Source organism: Trachypithecus francoisi, unplaced genomic scaffold (genome assembly GCF_009764315.1).
Source record: "Trachypithecus francoisi isolate TF-2019V2 unplaced genomic scaffold, Tfra_2.0 Lachesis_group5, whole genome shotgun sequence".
Classification (NCBI taxonomy): domain Eukaryota; kingdom Metazoa; phylum Chordata; class Mammalia; order Primates; family Cercopithecidae; genus Trachypithecus; species Trachypithecus francoisi.
The window spans coordinates 107,679,509-107,700,454 of record NW_022681470.1 but is presented as its reverse complement, the minus strand read 5'-3'; positions in this window follow the sequence as shown (position 1 = coordinate 107,700,454).

The window sequence follows — 20,946 nt, the reverse complement described above, 5'->3', positions numbered from 1 at the left end:
CGATATACTGATTTGCTTTCAGGAATGGGATTGCTGGATCATCTAATAGTTCAATTTTCATTTTTCTGAGTAACCTCCAAACTGTTCTCCATGGTGGTGGTATTAATTTACATTTCCACCAACTGTGTACGAAGGTTTCCTTTTCTCTACATCCTTGCCAACATTTGTAATTGCCTGATTTTTGGATAAAAGTCATGTAAACTGAATGAGATGATATCCATTGTAGTTTTGATTTGCATTTCTCTGATGATCAGTGATGTTGAGCACCTTTTCATATGCCTGTTTGCCATGTGTATGTCTTCTTTTGAGAAATGTCTATTCCAGTCTTTTGCCCATTTTTAATTGGATAATTAGAAGTTTTCCCTATAGAGTTGTTTGAGCTCCATATATATTCTGGTTATTAATCCCTTATTAGATGGTGTATTAGCCCATTTTCACACTGCTATAAAGGACTTCCCTGAGACTGGGTAATTTATAAAGGAAAGAGGTTTAATTGACTCACAGTTCTGGATGGCTGAGGAGGCTGCAGGAAACTTACAATCATGGCAGAAGGGGAAGCAGGCACCTCTTACATGGTGGCAGGTGAGAGACAGCAAGCAAAAGCAGGGAAAACCACCTTATGAAACCATCAGATCTCGTGAGAACTCACTCACTATCACAAGAACAGCATGGGGGAACACCTGCCCCATGATCAAATCACCTCCCTCCCTCACCACATGGGAATTACAATTCAAGATGAGATTTGTGTGGGGACACAGAGCTAAACCATATCAGATGGGTAGTTTGTACAGATTTTCTCTCATTCTGTGGGTTTTTGTCTCTTCACTTCGTTGAGTGCTTCCTTTGCTGTGCCGAAGGTTTTTAACTTGATGTGATCCCAGTTGTCCATTTTTGCTTTTGCTTGTTGGGTAGTACTCAAGAAATTTTTGCCCACATCAATGTCCTTAAGAGTTTCACCAGTATTTTCTTGTAGTAGTTTCATAGTTTGAGGTGTTAGATTTAAGTCTTTAGCCCATTTTGATTTTATTTTTGTATATGGTGAGAGATAGTAATCTAATTTCATTCTTCTGCATGTGGATATCCAGTTTTCCCAGCACTATTTATTGAAGAGACTGTCTTTTCTCCCAATGTATGTTCTTGGTACCTTTGTTGAAAATAAGTTTACTGTAGGTGTGTGGATTTGTTTCTGGGTTCTCTTTTCTGTTCTATTGGTCTGTGTGTCTGTTTTTATGCCAGTACCATGCTGTTTTGGTTACTATAGCTCTGTAGCATAATTTGAAGTCAGGTAATGTGATTCCTCCAGTTTTGTTCTTTTTGCTCAGGCTAGCTTAAGCTATTCGGGTCTTTTGTGGTCCAATATGAATTTTAGAATTGTTTTTTCTATTTCTGTGAAGAATGTCATTGGAATTTTAATAGAGATTGCATTGAATTTGTAGATTGCTCTGAGTGTTGTGGACATTTTAACAATATTGATTCTTCCAATCCATGAACATGGACTATATTTTCATTTTTTTGTGTGTTCTCTTCAATTTCTTTCATGAATGTTTTATAGCTTTTATTATAGAGATCTTTCACTTCTTTGGTTAATTCCTAGTTATTTAATTTTATTTGTGGCTATTGTAAATGGGATTACTTTTTTGATTTATTTTAACAGAGTATTTTAAATTGTGGAAAGGCACCACACTGAGGAGCTCTGCAGGGAAAGATGTCACTCCCCTCTTCTCTCATCCTTCCTCCAAATAACTTGTCTCCCAGCTTCCAGGTTCTGTGCCCCATTCACACTTCTTGACCCTGCCAAATAAACGTCTCTGAACTTTGATGGGCCACACCAATTTTCACAGACCCTTCAGATTCAGGCTGACTGATAACAGTGATTGCAAGGGCACCTGTAACTACAACTTTTGACTATCTACTACATTCCAAAACTGTTCTGGATGCTTCCTATACATAACCTTGTATAACTTTCACACAATCCTATTAAGTAGGTATTATTACTAACCCCATTTTGTAGATGGGAAAACTGAACTTCAGAGAAGCCAAGGTGCCTGAGATCACAGTGTAAAAGTGGCACAGCCAAATTTGAACCCTCAGCCCATGTCCTTATCCTACACTCCAGCATCTCTCTCTCCTTCCAAGTGTCATCTAGATAATGTCACACACTGGTCTACACTGAGAGGCAAAGGCCAGAGCTAGGAACCATTAACAGCCATCTTCTAATGCAGAATTTCCCAAGGTATGTTCTGTAGAACAAATCCTTGAGATGTTGGTCAGAGAGGTGGTTCCCAGGTCATATACACACAAGAGAGACTTTATTTTCTGTCTCCCTCCTGGAAGTATACAATGCACAGCAGCTCTGATAATGACTGGACAATTTATTGAGATTGTATTTTGCATTTTGTTCCCACTGTAGTTTTTGTTCCCCAATCTTTTCTCTCTGAGAAAGTTTCCAGCCTTTTTTTGGTACCCTCTTGATTGAGAGATTTGTTTTGTAGATCTATGTAGTCACTTTTTGACACACTCTTCCTGTCTTTGATTGGTTCCTCTATTTACTACCTCCCAGAGGGGTAGTAAATAGGCAAGTCCTTTTGCCTGGTAGAGAGTGGGGTTGGAAGGCAAAAGCAGACAGAGGAGTTAGAAATTCTCCAAGATGAAAAGGGAGAAGAGGTTGGGGGGTTCTGGGAGAAGCTGGCACCAGAAAGGGCTGCTGTGGAGCTGTCAGGACCTGATGGGGCATGTGAAGAAGCTGGGCTCCAGGTACTGAGACTCTGGCCTCAGCAAAGTTCCCCAAAACCAAGCCTGGCACAAGCTCGGCAGAACCATTCCCCTTCACACAGTCACGCAGGCTTGGACCAAGAGACCATTGTTGATGCCACTCTATCCTGAGCCCAGAGGGTCCCACTCTGTATCATACCTCAGTACATTGTCATATCCCTGGAGGGGGAGGGCAGGATCAGAGGAACTCTCAGTGACAGCTGAGGGTGGATTTTCCATTAGTCCAGTGGGTTGGAGGTTCAGGTTCAGTCAATTTGACTTTAAGAAAATAAGGCAATATGACAGTTCTTGTACATCCAAGTTTGAGTTTCAAATCTTACCCATTACATTTGATAATTCATGATTTGTTAACTTTTTAAACACATGAAACCTATATTAGCAATTATTGGAATTTTGGTCATTAGATCACCTTTTGGGAATTCTAACTTTAGAACATTGGCCTCCATGTCTGTGACTTAACCTCTCAGGAATAATGGGGCCAACTAGACCAGGTAAGCAGGACAAGAGGCAAGAGGGGTAGAGAGCAGGAGGGGAGAGTAGGAGAGGGAGAAAGAATGAAAAGGGGAAAGAAAAGGGGTGAGGGAGAAACCAAGAAGAAGAGGGAAAAAGCCAGGGAGGTGAGAGCAGCAGAAAGAGATTGAGCCAGAGAACCATGGGAGAAAGGGACAGAGAAGAGAGGAGAGGGAGAGATTGGAGGAGGAGGAGAGGAGGGAGACTCCACCGTGCAGCGGGTGGGGACTTGGCCATGTGCTCAGAACACCCAGGAGATGGACAGGGCAGCACTCTGCCTGGCTTGTGAGTAAAGCACATCTAGGGGTTCCAGTGCCATATAGGTGTTCTGTGAGAGGGAGGAGAAGGCTGGATGGGAGACTTAGAAGAGTCCCAGCTTGTTTTGAGGGTGCAGTCCTTTCAGAGATGCACTCTGGTGTGATGACTGGCATTCCACTGTGGAACAGAGGAGCTCCCCAGCTAGAGTAGAGTAGCCACAGCTAGAGGTTTAGCCAGTGCTTGAGTCCTAGAGCATGTCAGACAGGTGGTGCCTGGATTTCTGCCTGTCCAAGGGGCAAAGCTGACAATGGGTGCCTTCTGTGAGCCCTCTCCGCCTCTGCCCTTCTCCTTCTTTGGAATCATTCCTCTCACTTCCCTTCTAGGCATCTTCAGGGAAGATGTCTAATAAACCTATTCTTATTAAGTGTCTTAATCTTTTATCCCTTCCCCCAAAGTATAAGAAGGTGGGAAAACAGCAAGGAAACAATCTCTAATTGTGAAATTTTCATAGGCTGTGCCTAGACAATGGGAGAGATGCCCAGGAAGGAAGGAAAGAAGGAAGGAAGGAAGGAAGGAAGGAAGGAAGGAAGGAAGGAAGGAAGGAAGAAGGAAGGCGATTAAGTATTTTGGCCAGATTTTCTCTGGTTTTTCTTAGGGTGAGACAGATGACTAAGCTAAAAATGCAAAGTCTGACCATGAAGCTGAATGGTGAAGTGAACTGGAAATCAGGAGACTAGATACAGACCTGCCTTGGCGAGTTGGCTGCAGGACCTGGAGTAGGTTATTCACCCAATGCTCCTTTTGTCCATAAGGGGGTGAAGCTGAATGGTTCAATCTAAACATTTCCTCTTGTAGAGTACCTCCAGTTCTAATATTCTATAGTTCCATAAGCAGAGTTTAATGTAAAAATCAAGTAACACTTGCAAGTAAATTAACCCTGTATATTCAAACAGCTATACTTAGTGGTACTTTGCCCTCCAGAGCAAGTGTTTCTGGGGTGAAATGCACATTGATGGAGCAAGAGGAGATGGGGAAAGAGTCTGTGGCTCTGCCTTTCTGTTTCTCCCAGCCCAGCACCCAGAAGGAGAAGCTTTCTGGCTTCTACCGACTTTAGCGTGGATGCCTGACACCCAGCCTGCCCCAATCTTGTCTTAGGGAAGGGAGATGTAACACTATGACTCAACCTTAAATCCCTTTACTGGCATTATTCTCCCAACAACCTTGAGGGAGTATGCTAGTCAAGACTTCAGGTGACAAATGTCAGGAACTGAAACTCTTTTTAAAAAGGGAGGGGGGATTTATTGGCTCAGAAAGCTGGGAAATCCAGAAATGTATCTGCTTTCAGACATGGCAAGAACCAGGACATCAAATGACTTTATTAGGGCTCTCTCTTTCTGTATTAACCTCTGCTTATTTCTGCTTGGCTCCCTTCTTTGAACGGCCTGTTTCATGTAGTAGATAGCTAACTGCACCCCCTGACTCCTATGCTCCTATTTTAGCAGCTCTATCAGAAAATAATCTGTCTTTCTCAATACCCCACCAGTAAGAACTGACTGACCCATTTGGGTCATATGCACCTTCCTGAATCAGCCTCGGTGGTCGGGGGATGAAATACTCTGATTGGATGTACCTGGGTCACGTGCTTCCCCTGTCACTGGGAGAATGAAGTGGGGGTCAGCTCCATTTGAACCCCAAGGAATGGGTTACCTACAAGAAAAGTTGTAGAGAAGGGATGCCACAAGATGAAGCATCAGATTCCCTCAAATAGAATAGAATGTCTTTAAGCCTATTATACAGATGAGAAAATGGAGGATCAGATTGGTTAAATAACTCACCAAGGCTTAGAAAACTAGGAAGTCACAGAGCTTGGACTTGAAGCCACATTTGTCCAACACAAAAGTGCGTGTTTTCACCACAGCACTCTGCTAGCTCAACTGTCTCAGCATCCCCAAGAGCCCCATGACTCCAACTCTGAATACTTGGGCTTGTCATTTAGGGTTCTCAAAATAACTGAAGTTGCAGGGAGCCTGACAATGCATTCGAGACCCTTGGATCCTCAAAGGAGCTTGCCGATCTGCTCTGTTCCTCTTCTTCTGCCTTTCCCCAGTTGGAAGGAAGGAGTTGGGGAACCATAATCACACCTCTCATTGCCTCTTCCAAGGCTAGATACACCGGTATGTGGAATAGGCTGAATGCCACCATTTAAGACAAATGTTCTCAACCACAGTGTGCTCACAGTGGCATGGTGAATCATTTGTGAGGTGTGTTGCAAGTAATTTGTTTTGTTAATAGTTAAAATACTGGAGTTTGCAAATGATTTATCTTGTTATAAAAATAAGCAAGAGAAAATTCAAGGTTATCCCTATAACAACACACACTGTGTTCACTTATATTCTTTTGTATACTTTTTTGAGTGGGAGAGGGAGGTAAAGTTAAAGCAAGCAGGCATTTGTCATTACCCTGGGCATAGCCATGGAAGATTTTCTTTCTTGTGTTCCCACCTGGAAAAAGGGCTGGGTATTATTGATTTAAGGGAGGACTTCTGCTCACAAATACCTCCTCAGTACCTACTTCCAATTCTACCAGGTAAAAAATACATTGGTTTTTAAAAGCTAATGCAGGGTAGGCAGCGTGTTCAACAGTAGCTCACATATTAGTGTGAATTATAGGATACCCTTGTTCAAGAATAAGGTATTCTAGAAACCTCAGATGAATGGAGACATTTCGGAATACTTTCAGACAATAAAAACTTTTGAAGGACTAAAAACAAAGTCAAACTTTAAAGTGAAGCTTTAAATAGAGCTGAAAGCTTTTTGAGTTAATAGATAATTTTATGCAAAATAACTTTCATACTAGCAAGTAGCTTCCTAAGTGAGTGACAGAGTAGGCAGCTGATTTTTTTCTTCCATTGTGGTAAAGTGGAGCTTTATCCTCAGTTCTTTTTACCTTCTGGATATTTTAATTGGACACCCAAATTCATTGCAGCATATTTACAATAGCCAAGAGGTAGAAGCAACCCACATGTCCATCGATGGGAGAATGAAGAAATGTGATGCATGTATACAATGAAATACTACTCAACCTGGAAAAGGAAGGAAATTCTGACACATGCTCCAATGTGAATGAACCTTGAGGACATTATATCAAGTGAAATAATCCAGCTATAGAAAGAAAAATATGATATGATTCAACTTATATGAGGTATCTCAAGTAATTAAACTCTTAGGAACAGCAAGTAGAATGGTGGTTGCTAGAGGGTGGGACCGAGGGTGGTGAGGAAAGAGGAATTATTAGCATCATTCCATGATTGTAGAGTTTCAGTTTTGCAAGATGAAAAATCTCTAGAGGTTCACTGCACAACAGTACACTTAAAATGGTTAAGATTGGAAATTTTATGTTATGCATTTTTTACCACAAATTTTTAAAATGTAAAAAAAAAGAAAGGAAAGAAAAAAAAAGAAAGAGCCAGAAAACTAGAGCTGAATTATTGTCATTTAAGATGAAAGAAAAAAAAAAAAGGAGAGAACAGAGAGGCAGTAACTAGTCCCAGAACCTAATTCTAGGAATGTCCGGAAGTCAAAAGTTACTTGATGAAATTGCAAGTGGTATTGAGGAGGTATTTGTGGGCAGAAGTCCTCCTTCAAATCAGTAATGATCAAGCCTTTTTCCAGGTTGGACACACAAGAAAAAAAATCTCCCATGGTTATATCCAGTGTGATGACAAATGGCTGCTTTCTTTCACCTGTCTCTCTCCCCGACTCAAAACCCCTCTCTCATAGAATAAATGGCAAAAGAAAAGTCTCCTTGGAGTAATTTCTTTCAAAAAAGGAACAGCAGAAGTAGGAAGAGGGGAGAGGAAGAGGCGAGGGAGTGAGCAGCAAGCTGAAATTACAGTCTTAAAAAATGATTATTTTCAATAATACACAAAAAAAGAAAATAATGCAGAGTTTCCATAGCCAACATTGTACTGAGTACAAAAATTGTGCCACAGTAGTCACAAAAGCTCTTCATGTTGCTGGTAGAGACAGAGAGAGAACTTATGGCTTATTCAAATAAAATCTTCCCAATCTCAATGGTGAGGGTTTTGGATTTAATCAGATTGCTTTCCCCACACCTACTATAAGAAAATGGAAGGAAGATGAGATATAATTTGGAGGCGTGGAATCTTATGAAGATAAATGGGCTAAAGCCAGGGATCTTGGGTAGTCAAAGGGAAGTTCATGGAGATGAAAGTAAAAGAGACTGTTACTGGTGGACTAGAGGAAGTATGGGCAGGGCAGTGAAAAGAGGTGAGAAAACAGTCAAAGACAAATTTTACCACTAGAAAAAAAAAAAAAAAAACATGCTGCAATTTGTTCTGCCTTCTCCCTTCTTAGAGTTAAAATAGCTTTTACTTAAATATTATTAGTCTTTGCCTTCCTCCCACCCCAATTGCCATGGGCACTAGAGGGGTGAGACAAAGCAAAGATGAACCTGCATGGGGAGCTGGTTCAGTAGCAGCAATGGGGATCCCAGGGATTGCCCAAGGCAAGCTGCAAGATACAAGGAGGGATGTGCTGGATTACTGATGCCATGAGGTACACACAAAGACAACTTGGTGGAAACTCTGTCACACAGATTGCTCCAAGAAAGCCAGCCTGGCCAGCAGCCATGCATAGTGTCACGTTCATGTGCAGCTCTTCTGGCCTGGGAGAAGGCTGCCAGAGGCAGCATTCCCTAAGGGAGGCTGTGAGATTTGCCCTGCCCACTCTGGACACCCGGATCCTGTCAGCAGTAGTTAGGTGGGGCTCTTTTCCCAGTCAGATTCCATTTATGAAAATACTGAGAATTGTTCTTTAATTTAGACTTTAATAAAGATAAGACAAAGGTTAATTGAGAATGGCTGAGTCTCACATTATGTAATGAGGACTGGCTAAAATCCACTGTATTGTTAACTTGGAAAATTGCTGCTGAATTCTGATATTGACCTCCACGCCTTCCAAACTAAGGAATTGATGAATCTGTTGATTTTATGTTACCCAAGTCTAGCTGACCTGTATTTTCCATTCTTCCTAATTCTTGACTCATATTGGTCTGGGTTCATATAGACTTTTTTTGTATCAAGGATCTTGTTACTAATTGCAGAGAATTCTCAATCTCTACATCTGTAATTTCTCAAAGTTCAGATTTTTAAATAACAAAGGCCACATCAGTTGCTGTCTAGGGAGGTTGCCTCGTCCAAGGTGTTCTGCAAAATGGCTGCTGTGCATTACTTATAACCCAAAAATGGCTCCTTTCTCTACTTGGAATGTGCTGATCTGCTCCATCATCAGCATCTGCTTGCCTCTGCTCAGTTGTCTCTGCTGGTGGGCTGGGCTGGGAACTGGCTCCTTTTTGTAGCAAGAATTACTTCAGGAGTGAATCTCATCTTCTCACTTTGGAAATCTAGAAATACATCCTAGAACTTCTGGCACAACCCAATTCAACATCCACCTTTAGCCCCAGCTGGTTTTAGGGTTTTACTCTATAGGTATTTCATGTTTACAGATGGTGACAAGAAAGAACTTGAATGGAAGACCACTCTGTAAGGACATGAGTTTATACGCTGTGCAAAGGTGCCCAGCCAAGGAGGCAAGTGGGGCTGAACTCCAGTCCTGCAGGAAGGAATGCCTTTTCTTTGCACAAAGGCAACAGTTCCCACCAAGCCATGTGCTGGTGAAGCTGTGTCCACACAGAAGGAGTATCCTTTTTGAATTTATACACTCCACAGGCTGGCAGCGGTCTTCCCTGAAACAGATGCTGTGGGATGGGGAAACTGGGTTTTTAAAGACCTCAAAGAAAAATTTACCAGGATCATTCATGGAGGAAAAGTCAGCATGATCATCCCCAAAGTGGAAGCCAACAGTGATCAATCAAAAGACCAAAGAGGGCCAGGCATGATGGCTCACACCTGTAATCCCAGCACTTTGGGAGGCGGAGGCAGACGGATCATTTGAGGTCAGGAGTTCAAGACTAGCCTGACCAACCTGGTGAAATCCTGTCTCTACTAAAATACAAAAAATTGCCAGGCATGGTGACGGGCACCTGTAATCTCAACTACTTGGGAGGCTGAGGCAGGAGAATCTCTTGAACCCAGATGGTGGAGCCGAGATCATACCACAGCACTCCAGCCTGGGTGACAGAGCGAGGCTCCCTCTAAAAAAAAAAAAAAACAAAAACAAAAAAACAAAGAGAGGCTAGGCTCAGTGGCTCATGCCTGTAATCCCAGCACTTTGGGAGGCTGAGGTGGAAGGATTGCTTGCGTCCAGGAATTCAAGACCAGTCTGGGCAACATGGTGAGACCCTATCTCTACAAAAAATAAAAAACTAGCCTGGTGTGGTGCTGAGTTCCTCTGGTCCCAGCTACTTGGGAAGCTAAGGTGTTAGGATCACTTGAACCCAGGAGGCAGAGGTTGCAGTGAGTTGAGATCATGCCACTGCACTCCAGCCTGGGTGACAGAGTGAAACTCTGTCTCAAACAACAACAGCAAACCCCAAAGACCAAAGATTAAGAATCTAAAGCTTTACTCCCTAACTCCAGTGGAAGATGCTTTGTTTTTCTTTTCTTCTCTCCCCCTGAATTATTTCTCAAAGAGTAAGAACTGATTTTTCCATGTGAAATTGGGAGGAAGAAGACTTAGATGATACAGCACATAGCACAGAACACAGGAGCCAGTTCAAAGTTGCATGAGCTGCCCTAATACCAAAAACACCCACTTATCCCATGGAGTAACTCCAAGGACTGATCACATTCAGCCACAGTGAGGGTAGCCAGGGGGCTAAATGCACTAGCCCAACATGCATCAATAGGGCAGCTTTGTTCATTGTGGCAGCACCTGCCCTCAGATATTGCTTCTTCCGACTTCCCTTTCATTCTCTCATCTCTTGCGTTTTCTCTCTTGCTGCTTGTAGTCTATGTTCTGGAATTCTCACTGCCTCCCAGACACTGTGGTTCACTTTGATTGATGCTCTTTGTTCTCTGTGTAAGTGGAGAACTGCTGAACAGAATAATATAGCCTTCAGCCAACTCTGTCATTCCTTTTGTTCCTACCTTGCCTGCTCAGGCACAGCAGTCGATGTGGGAACAAATGTTTTTGAGCACCTACTATGTGATGCATGATTCTAGGCACTGGGAACACAGTGGTTATCAGAACAGTCAAAAATCTCTGCTGGAGGGGATGAGGTGAGGGAGGGATAGACAATAAACAAAATAAGTAAATTGGCCGGGTGCAATGGCTCACACCTATAATCCCAGCACTTTGGGAGGTGAGGCAGGCAGATTGCTTGAGCCCAGGGGTTTGAGGCCCACCTAGGCAACAAGAAGAAACTTCATCTCTACAAAAAATGTAAAAATCAGCTGGCTCAAACAAATTAACAAGAAAAAAGAATCCCTTCAAAAAATGTGCTAAGGACATGAATAGACAATTCTCAAAAGAAGATACACAAATGGCCAACAAACATGAAAAAATGCCCATCATCACTAATGATCAGGGAAATGCAAGTCAAAGCCACAATGCGATATCACCTTACATCTGCAAGAATAGCCATATTCTCAAAAAATAATAGATGTTGGTGGGGATGTGGTGAAAAGGGAACAGTTTTACACTGCTGGTGGGAATGTCAACTAGTACAACCACTATGGAGAACAGTGTGAAGATTCCTTAAAGAAGTAGATCTACCATTTGATCCAGCAATTCCACTACTGGGTATCTACCCAGTGGAAAAGAAGTCATTATACAAAAAAGATACTTGCACACGCATGTTTATAGCAGCACAATTTGCAATTGCAAAAATATGAAACCTGCCCAAATGCCCTTCAGTCAATGAGTAGATAAGAAACTGTGGTATGACCCAGCATGGTGGTTCACACTTGTAATCCCAGCACTTTGGGAGGCCAAGGTGGGCGGATCATGAGGTCAGGAGTTGGAGACCAGCCTGACCAACATGGCGAAACCCCGCCTCTACTAAAATACAAAAATTACCTGGGTGTAGTGGCAGATGCCTGTGATCTCAGCTACTCAGGAGGCTGAGGCAGGAGAATCGTTTGAACCTGGGAGGCGGAGGTTGCAGTGAGCCGAGATCGTGCCATTGCACTCCAGCCTGGGTGACAGGGCAAGACTCTGTCTCAAAAAAAAAAAACAAAAACAAAATTGTGGGATGTGTGTGTGTGTGTGTGTATATATATTTATACACACATACATACACACCATGGAATACTATTCGCTTATAAAAAGGAATGAAATAGTGGCATTCGCAGCAATCTGGATGGAATTGGAGAGCAATATTCTAAGTGAAGTAACTCAGGAATGAAAACCAAACGTCCTATGTTCTCACTCATAAGTGGGAGCTAAGCTATGAGGATGCAGAGGTATAAGAATGATACAATGGACTTTAGGGACTTGGGGGAAAGGGTGAGAAGGAGGTGAGGGGTAAAAGACTACAAATTGGGTACAGTGTATACTGCTTGGATAATGAGTGCACCAAAATCTCACAAATCACAGCTAAAGAACTTAATCATGTAACCAAACACCACCTGTTCCCCAAAGACCTATGAAAATAAATAAAAATAATAAAAATTAAAATGCTATATATGTAAAAAAAAAACAAATAGCATGGTGGCATGTGCCTGTAGTCCCACCTACTCCAGAGGCGGGGGTTGGAGCTTTGAACCCAAGAGGCAGAGGCTGCAGTGAGCTGTGATCACGCCACTGCACTCCAGCTTGGGCGACAGAGCAAGACCTTGACTCAAAAAGAAAAAAAGTAAATAAGATATATGGTATACTAGATGGTGACGAGTGTTAAAGAGGAAAATAAAGCAGGAGAGTGTGGAGGGTGTGGTGGTGAACACCCTGTGGTCCCAGCTACTTGGGAGGCTGAGGAGTGTACAAACGTACAAAGTATAAACGTACAAAGTACGTTTATATTGGTCTTCAGTAAATATCTGGAATTGAGATTCCTGGGTCTAATCATAAGTGTATGCTTAACAAATGTTAAACTGAGAAAGAAACTGTCAAATGGTTTGCCATTTCATAACGAGTGGCCAAGAAAGCCCTTGATAAGAAGATGAATTTTGGTTAAAGATCTGAAGGAGGTGAGTGAGCCTTGACATGTCTAAGGAGAAAATGCAGTGATCTTTTTGTACTTCTCAAGCTTCTGACTGGCTACACAGGGTTTATATTTTTACTAACTCTAATCAAGTGTATTAGTTATCAGCTGCTATGGAACAAATGACCCCAATACTTAGTGGCTGAAAACAACAAAATGTTGTCTCAAGGTGAGTCAGGAATCCAAGTGTGGCTTATCTGCTTCCCTTTGGCTCAGGGTCTCTTACATAAGGCTGTCACAAAGGCGCTGGCCAGGACTGCAGTCATCCCCAGACTCAGCTGGAAGAGGATCTGCCTCCGAGATCATGCAGGTGGCTGTTGACAGACCTTGGATTCTCACTGGCTGTTAGCTGCAACTTGGACCTTTCCATGGAGCAGCTGACAACAGAGAAACCCAGCAAGGCAGAAGTCAGACTTTCAATAATCTAATCTTAGGAACGACATCCATCATTTTTGCCATTCAAAATGGCAAAAATGATGCCATAAATTTGATGGAAGCAACTCATTAGGTCCAGGGCACACTCAAGGGGAGGGGGTTACAGAAGGGTGTGACTTCCAAGAGGTAAGGATGGTTGAGGCCACTTGGAGGTTGACTGTCTCCCCAAGAGTAGAACAAAGGCATGTACATCCTTAATATGCACCTGGATGACATCCCCTTGTCAATTTTCCCCATAGCAGCCAGAGTGGTCCTCACAAAATATAAGCTAGAGCATATCACTTCCCTCTGCAAATCCTCTATCACACCTTAGAGTGACACCTGCAGCTCCCTAGCTGGCTGCAGCCTCACTCTCCTGCTGCTTATTCCACCATCCACTTGACTCTGGCCGCAGGAACCTTCTTGCTCTTGCACAAATGTGCTGAAGCCCTTTCTGCCCTGAGCACTCTTCCCACTTGGCCCTCCTTCCCCCATCACTCAGGTCTGCTCAGCTCTCACCTCCTCCGCGGGGCTTTTTCTGTTCATCTGTACTTCAGCCCTCTCCGCTTATTCTACTTTATTTTCCTCATACACTTACCCCTATCTGAAATGGTCTATTATTTGTTTGTTTCTTGTCCTCCTCCCTGACTAGAGAGTAAGGTTGACAAGGGCAGGGACTTTTGTCTATTTTGTTCACTGCTCTATTCCCAGTGCCTGGGACTTAAAAGAGTCTCAGTGGATGTCACCAGAATAAGAGAGTGACTGGACAGCATTTGGATGTATGTAAAGGTGAAGTCATCTCTAACACAGTAACAATAATATTTTCTACTTGGGGGGCTTATTATATCCTAGGCAGCTTACAAACATAATTTCATTTAATCCTTACAAAGATCCCATGAGGTGGGTACTATCATTATCCTCATCTTACAAGGGAGGAAAACAAGGCTTGGCAAGACCAGGAAACCCACATGAGATCACACAACAAATAGAAGAGTTGAGATTGAAGCCCACAGTTGTCTGACCCTGCAGCCCACACTGTTTCCCCAGCAATAAAGCAACCAAGAGAGTGGCTCACTGTGCAGGATGGGCACAGGAGCACCCACGGGGCATGGGCCTCACCACCATAGTGTCATAGTCACCATAAGACTATTTCTAAAGCTGTTCCCTAGGAAATCCTAAGGTACAGGCTAGGATAGTGATCCTGTCTCACACTTCAGGATCTAGTGACAAGTATTAATGCAGTGCCTACCTCTATAGTAGTCTACAATTTAATAGAACCCCCCCTTTTTTTTTGAGATAGAGTTTCACTCTGTCGCCCAGGCTGGAGTGCAGTGGCACGATCTTGGCTCACTGCAAGCTCTGCCTCCCAGGTTCATGTCATTCTCCTGCCTCAGCCTCCTGAGTAGCTGGGACTACAGGCGCCTGCCATCACACCTGGCTAATTTTTTGTATTTTTAGTAGAGACGGAGTATCACCGTGTTAGCCAGGATGGTCTCGATCTCCTGACCTTGTGATCCGCCCGCCTCAGCCTCCCAAAGTGCTGGGATTATAGGCATGAGCCACTGTGCTTGAGATTAAAGCCACCCAGAACCTTTAATCTCAAGCCACCTTTAGGCAAAACTGTGACATTTAGCTCGGGACTACCCAGAGACCCTGCTGAGACTTGATCTGCCCTTCTCACCCACGCTCACCCACACTGTGTCCTCCTCCCTCAGAGTTCTGTCCTGTCCCTCAGGGACAGTGAGAGAACAAGGCAGGGCTGCTCCCCCAGTCAGAGCTTTCAGCCCCATTGCTGCCCCTGGCTGCAGGCTCATGGACAAATGAGGCTCCAGCTCCCCATCAGCCTCCCCTCCCTTCTCAGCGCAGTTGACAGCAACGTCACCCGTCTGGAGCACCTGCCTCCCAGTGTTCCTCGCTCCTGCCACACTGAATTCCCTTCAGTCCCTGAACCTGTCATACTCTCACCTACAGACTTAGCTCATGCTTGTGCCTCTACCAAGAACATTCTTTCCCTCTGATCAGCTAGTTAAATCCTATTAACGCTCAGATCTCTGTAAATATCACTTCCTGACCTAGGGAAGACTTCCCTAACTAGCCCCTGCATGGGTTAGGTACTTCCCTGCTCCACTGGCACCCACAACTTCCTGTATAACAGGAGAACACCAACTTGCCTTCATAATTACCTGTACTTTCATAGAGGCTCCCTGACATCAGGAACCATGCCTATTGGATATCTGTAGCCCAGCATTTACCTCCTCTCCTCTGGAAAGAGTTTACTAAATTTCCTTTCCTTTTTGTTTCAGCCACGTGGTTTGTGTGTGACTGATGCTAATGTCCAAGTCCATCTGCAGAGTTTAAGTTAATGGGCATACCCTACCTCCATTCTCGCTGTCACAGCAGCTCAGGATTGACATGTGACTCAGGCCAGGACGATCAGGCTGCACCTCAGGGCTCTGCCTGGAAAGATGAGCCCTGGACTCTTTCTCCCCTGCCACACATGGAGCCTCTTGGGATACTAGAAGCAAGCCAAGGTTTCCTCCAGTTATGTTTAAATAACCTGTGTCAGCATCAAAGACAGAGCCCTGTGGCATGCTGCTAGTGTTCTCCTTTCAGGTTGATGTTGAGGTAGTGGCCATTATTCTTTGGATCTGGCTGTTACACCAGTTAACCCCATGCATTAAAGGAGAGTGTATTCAGTAAGTAAGTTCAGTAACAACTCAGGGGCTTAACATCTTCACCAATGGAGGTGAGGGTTGAGATGGTGGAGTCTGGCCTGCAATGGAGCCATGCAGAGCTAAGAAATGGAGAGAAAGAAACAGAGTTCTGGTTGCATTATTTGAGGCACTCGATCAAACATTGCCTGAAACTAGAGCTACCTCTAGATTTGTCAATTACACAGATTAATCAATTACCTTCATACTTCAATGAGATTGGGTTTGCTTGTTGTTGTTACTTGCAATCAAGAAAACATCTTAAATTCTGCCTTATTCACCACTGAATCCTCAGCCCTCAGCACAGTGCCTGGCACCTAGCTGTAAGTGAATGTAAGTTTCTTTGCTCTAGGTGAGAAATCGGGGGACTAGCAACTCCAGCAGGGAGGGCATTATAAGCACGTGGCTCTTTCTAGGCAGGTGCTACCATGCTGGTTCTACTTCTTTATCCCAGTTCCTATACGACAGTGCGTCAGGGATCCCTCTCCCAGCTCCCCTGGGCCCTGAAGACCCAGGAGCTCTTCTGTCTGGCTGCTGAGATGCAATCCCTACCTCCTGGTCCCATTTACAGAATCATCCCTAACCAGCTTCCCTCAAGTCCCCAACCTGCCTCAGCAGGCCGTGGTAACTCGGAGCCTGTTACGGACCATGGGGCCACTCAAAGCACGGATTTAGGGCACTGTCTACTTGTTTTTAAAAAAATCTAGGCTCTGATTGGTTCTTCCATTCACACACTGAATAAATTCTGTGCCCTCTCTTGTGTCCACAACCTTATTTTATCACTGTTATTGAAATAACAGAATTTGAGAAAGAAACGTAGAGGTCATTTAGTTCAACTCCATTCCTAGGGCAGGTGCCACCACTGACTACTACGTCTCTAACTGAGGTCTAGTCTGCTTTGGCTTGAATACAACCAAGGACCGGCTGCTCCATCCTTTGCAAGTCGGGCACATTGTCAGACAGCTCAGATTGTTAGAAAGTTCTTCCTGAAATTGAGCTGGAATCTGCTTCCTTGTCATTCCACCTAGTCCTGGATCTGCCATCTGGAGTCCCTGGCATCAGCCTGATCCCTCCCCCACATGGCAGCCATTGGGATATATGAGGACAGCTCACATGTCCCTAACGTCTGCTTGGCTCCAGGCAAAGAATCCCTTGTGCCCTTACCCAGTCCTCATATGATTTGGTTTCCTGATATTGCACCAGCACATCATCCCCTGAATGTGCTTTGTTTGTGATTGTTCACCTCTCTGAAAATATGGTTCCTTGAAAGGATCTCAAAGATGTAGCCTGTCCAGCACCAAGCACAATATAACTATTCTGTACCTGGTTCTGGGCTCACCACACCTGTTAATGATGATATGTAAACGCCCAGTGCCATTTTTACAGCGTCATCATACTATTAGCTCAATGTAATCTTAGAGAAAATAAACCCCCTCCATTGGATTTTCCATATTTTAATCTTTGATATGTGGAGCTCCATAGTGATTTCTCTTGAATATTATCTTACAGGGTTTAGACTGGGCAGAATCACTAAAGTGATCATATAATTTATCATACAAATTGTGACAGTTTTAAGATTGAAAACAGGTGCTAGTATTACTATTAACAATTACTTTGAGACAACAGACACAACCACGGCTGTCCAAACAAACCCAGACCCAGGACCACCCAAAATGGTTAGGACCACAGAGTCCAGGGTCAAATCCCCATGCTATCATTTACCAGTTTGTTACTTAATCTCCTGACGTTTCTGTTTTCCCATCATGGAAAGGGAGATAACATTTTTACATCATAGGATCATCATAAGTATTAAACAAGATCATGTATGGAAAGCATTTAACCCATACATTTCTAAGCATTTAACGCCTGGCTTACATTAAATGCTTAGAAAATATCACTTGTTATTTTCAGCCTGTTGAGATCTTTTAAATTTTGACCAGCTATCCCTCTTAACATTGTGTCATTTTTAAATCTGAGAAGTACATCTTCCACAGTCTTGTCTGAGTTATTGCTTAAATAACCTGTGCCAGCATCAAAGACAGAGCCCCGTGTGTCCCCCTTCCAGGCTGATGTTTAAGCATTGGCCACTATTCTTTGAATCTGGCTGTTACACCAGTTAACCCCATGCATTAAAGGAAAGTATGTTTAGTAAGTAAGTTCAGTAACAACTCAGGGGCTTAACTGGTATACAGGTTTATGTTTCTCTCACATGAAAGTCTGGAGAGGCCCCACTTTGGCAGGAGTCCATCCTCCCACCATTAGCCAGGGACCCAGGCTGATGGCAGCCCTTCTGTCTTCAGCATGTGGCTTTCTGAGTGGTTCTGCTGCTCACCATTCCCACCAGTGGGAAGTGGGAGAAGAGTGTGGAGGAGCAAGTGGAGGAGATATATGTGCTGGCCTGCCAGGGGCATGGATCACTTCTGCTCACAAGCGCGCAAGGGAGAACTTAGACACAAAGGCGCACCACACCATAGGGAAGGTGGGAAAGGCAGGGCAGCTTAGCTGCCAGGGACCAGCTCCACTGCTGTTCCTACAGAAGAAGGGGAGGAGAGTTCGGTAGACAGCTAGGAATTCCCACCTCTCCCATTCACCTAATGTATTATCATTCAGGCCACATTTTCTATCTTGTCCTTGAGGAAGTAAGGTGAGACTCTACCAAATACGTTATGAAATCAAAGGCCTGCACCATTCTGCTCTGCTACTAGCAAAGAAAGGAAATCATTTCCAGGGCGTCATGAGGAGATGGCACACAAGCAGCCCACACTCTGTCTGAGAAATGGTTTTACATTTGGGGCAGTGAAATTCATTTAAACCTTCCATTAATCTGTGCAGGGAAGAAACAAAAAGAAGGCAGAAACATAGTGGTGTTTAAAAAATGAAATGAAATGAAATTCCAAGTATAAGAGCTTTATGGAAAAGTCAAACAGAAAAGGAGTTTTACATAAAAATTAAAATAATCTTAAAGATTTCTTAATTTTTCTCTTTGAACATTCCTGAGCTCCTTGAAATAAGATGTAGGACTCAGATTTCTGACGCAAGTAACATAGGCGTTATGGTCAGCCCTTAAACTCTAGCCTGCAGCTCTTAAAGTCAAGTCGAGCATGCTGATAAGCAACCTCATTGACTCACTCAACAAACATGTAGAGAGAAGCTTCTCAGTGCCATGCACTGTGTGGGGAATGAAGAAATCAACAAGCTGTGGGCCTTACTCTTGAAGGTCTTTCAGACTCAAAGATTCCTAATTGCAAGTATCAGAAACCATGTCTGGCTACTCTAAGCAGGAAGCGAATTTACTAAAGAATATTAGGTCACAAAAACTCTAGGAAGCTATGAAGCTAGGAATAATGCCTCAAAACCCGTTGCAGAATAGTCTAGAAGAGACCATACTGGCCCCCTTGTCAGCAGAGACACACAGCTTGAACTGGTGACCCTGCCAATGTGGGACCTCAGATGCTTTCATCAGAATCTCCTGAGACTGAGGCAGATACAAGCCACCTTAGCCAGAACATACTTCTCCCAGTTCTTGCTGCTTTGCAGTGCTAGCTTCTGATTCAGTGTCCTTCTGATGCAGCTGTGCCTTAGCTGCAAGGAAGGTGGGGAGAGTGAGTACCTGCCTTCTAAGTTAGGATGTGGGGATTTGTAAAATAGAATTCCCCAAACATAGGGAAGACGTGAAAAGGTTCTGGGTGGCCAAAACATTGATAAGTGTCCATGATGAGGTGAAAAATACATGCAAATACATATATTAGAATGGAATACGGGCTTTATGAACTTCATGAACAGAGTTGTGGAAACACAGAGGACAGAGAAATAAAACCTCACTGAGCAGGTCAGAGAAGACTTCACCAAGGCAGTCTCCACCTGTCCCACCCACCTAATTTGTTATCATTCAGCCCGCATTTACTGTCTTATCCTCTGGGTCATAAAGGATGCTTAAGAACTTTCTGGGGAAAGTTTCTGAGGAAGGGCCCTGCACACAGAGGAAAAGCATGTGAAAAGGGATGAGAGAGGGGAAGGCTTGGTAGGTCTGCAGAGAGGCTCCTTGTGGTAAAGGCAAAAGCTGAGTGTCAGCAGCGAGGGGCAGATAGGCTGAGAGTGACAGGTCAAGATCAGATCACAAAAGCCTTTTATGGTCATTGGATGTCATTGAAGGATGGGAGTAATGTGTTTTTTTGTTTTTAAGAGATTACCTGGTGCTATGTAGAGGGTGGATCGGATAGGAAAGAAAATGAAGATGGAGACAGTCCAGAGGCTAGTGTGAAAGACCAAGTGAGAATGATGCAAACCTGAATTAAGGCAGTGGCAGCAGGAAGAAAGGGTAAGTTGAACCTGAGAAATGTCTCTGCCCACTGGGAAACCCAAAGTATGGGTCTGGAACAGAGTTGAGGATCATTAGCTTTTAGATGATAGTCAGTACACTAAGAGAGATCACAGAGGGTGAACAGAAGATGACTGGAACCCTTACAGTTAAGCATTAGAAAGCCCAAGTCAGGTTTCCCAATCCCAGCAGCAACCAAAGGCAAGATGTGCCCAGGCCATAAAGTGTAACACTGGGTATTAGGGGTGAGAGGGTGAAGACCCTGATCCAAACTCCCTGGAGCTCAGTGTTGTGCTGAAGCACATAGACAGCATTGTAGTGTTTTGGCTACCTGCTTCAATTTCCTCTTCTCATTGTAATGGAGCATGATTTCTTTTTGGGGAATCCCCTCTCACCCATTCTGGGCAGTCTTGGGGGTGTTAATCAATGTGACCTGTCTGGCCCTGGCTGAGAGGTGAGCATGGGACCCAAGAGCAACCCGATTATCTTCAAGGACTTCTTAGAGCTCAGTGAAGCCAGACTGGAAAGAAGAGTTTGGAGTTGGTTCAACCCAGCAGCATCTCCCTAAGGAGACCACCTCTTAATTCCTGCCCCATGGAATCCTGAGCTGTCCTAGCTCAATTATTCTTTCATTCTGGTTTCTAGCTTTCCCTTCTACTCTGTGAACTCAGTGAGACTCTTAAATTGAATTTTTTTCTGCTTAGGGGAGTCAGAATCTGTGGTTTGCAATCAAGCAACCCTAACTCACAGAGTGACAGGCACTTAAGTCAACTCTGTATAATAATTCCTCCAAATCAACCTCCCAACAGGTGCAAAGCATTTATGAAAAAGGAACGGGGC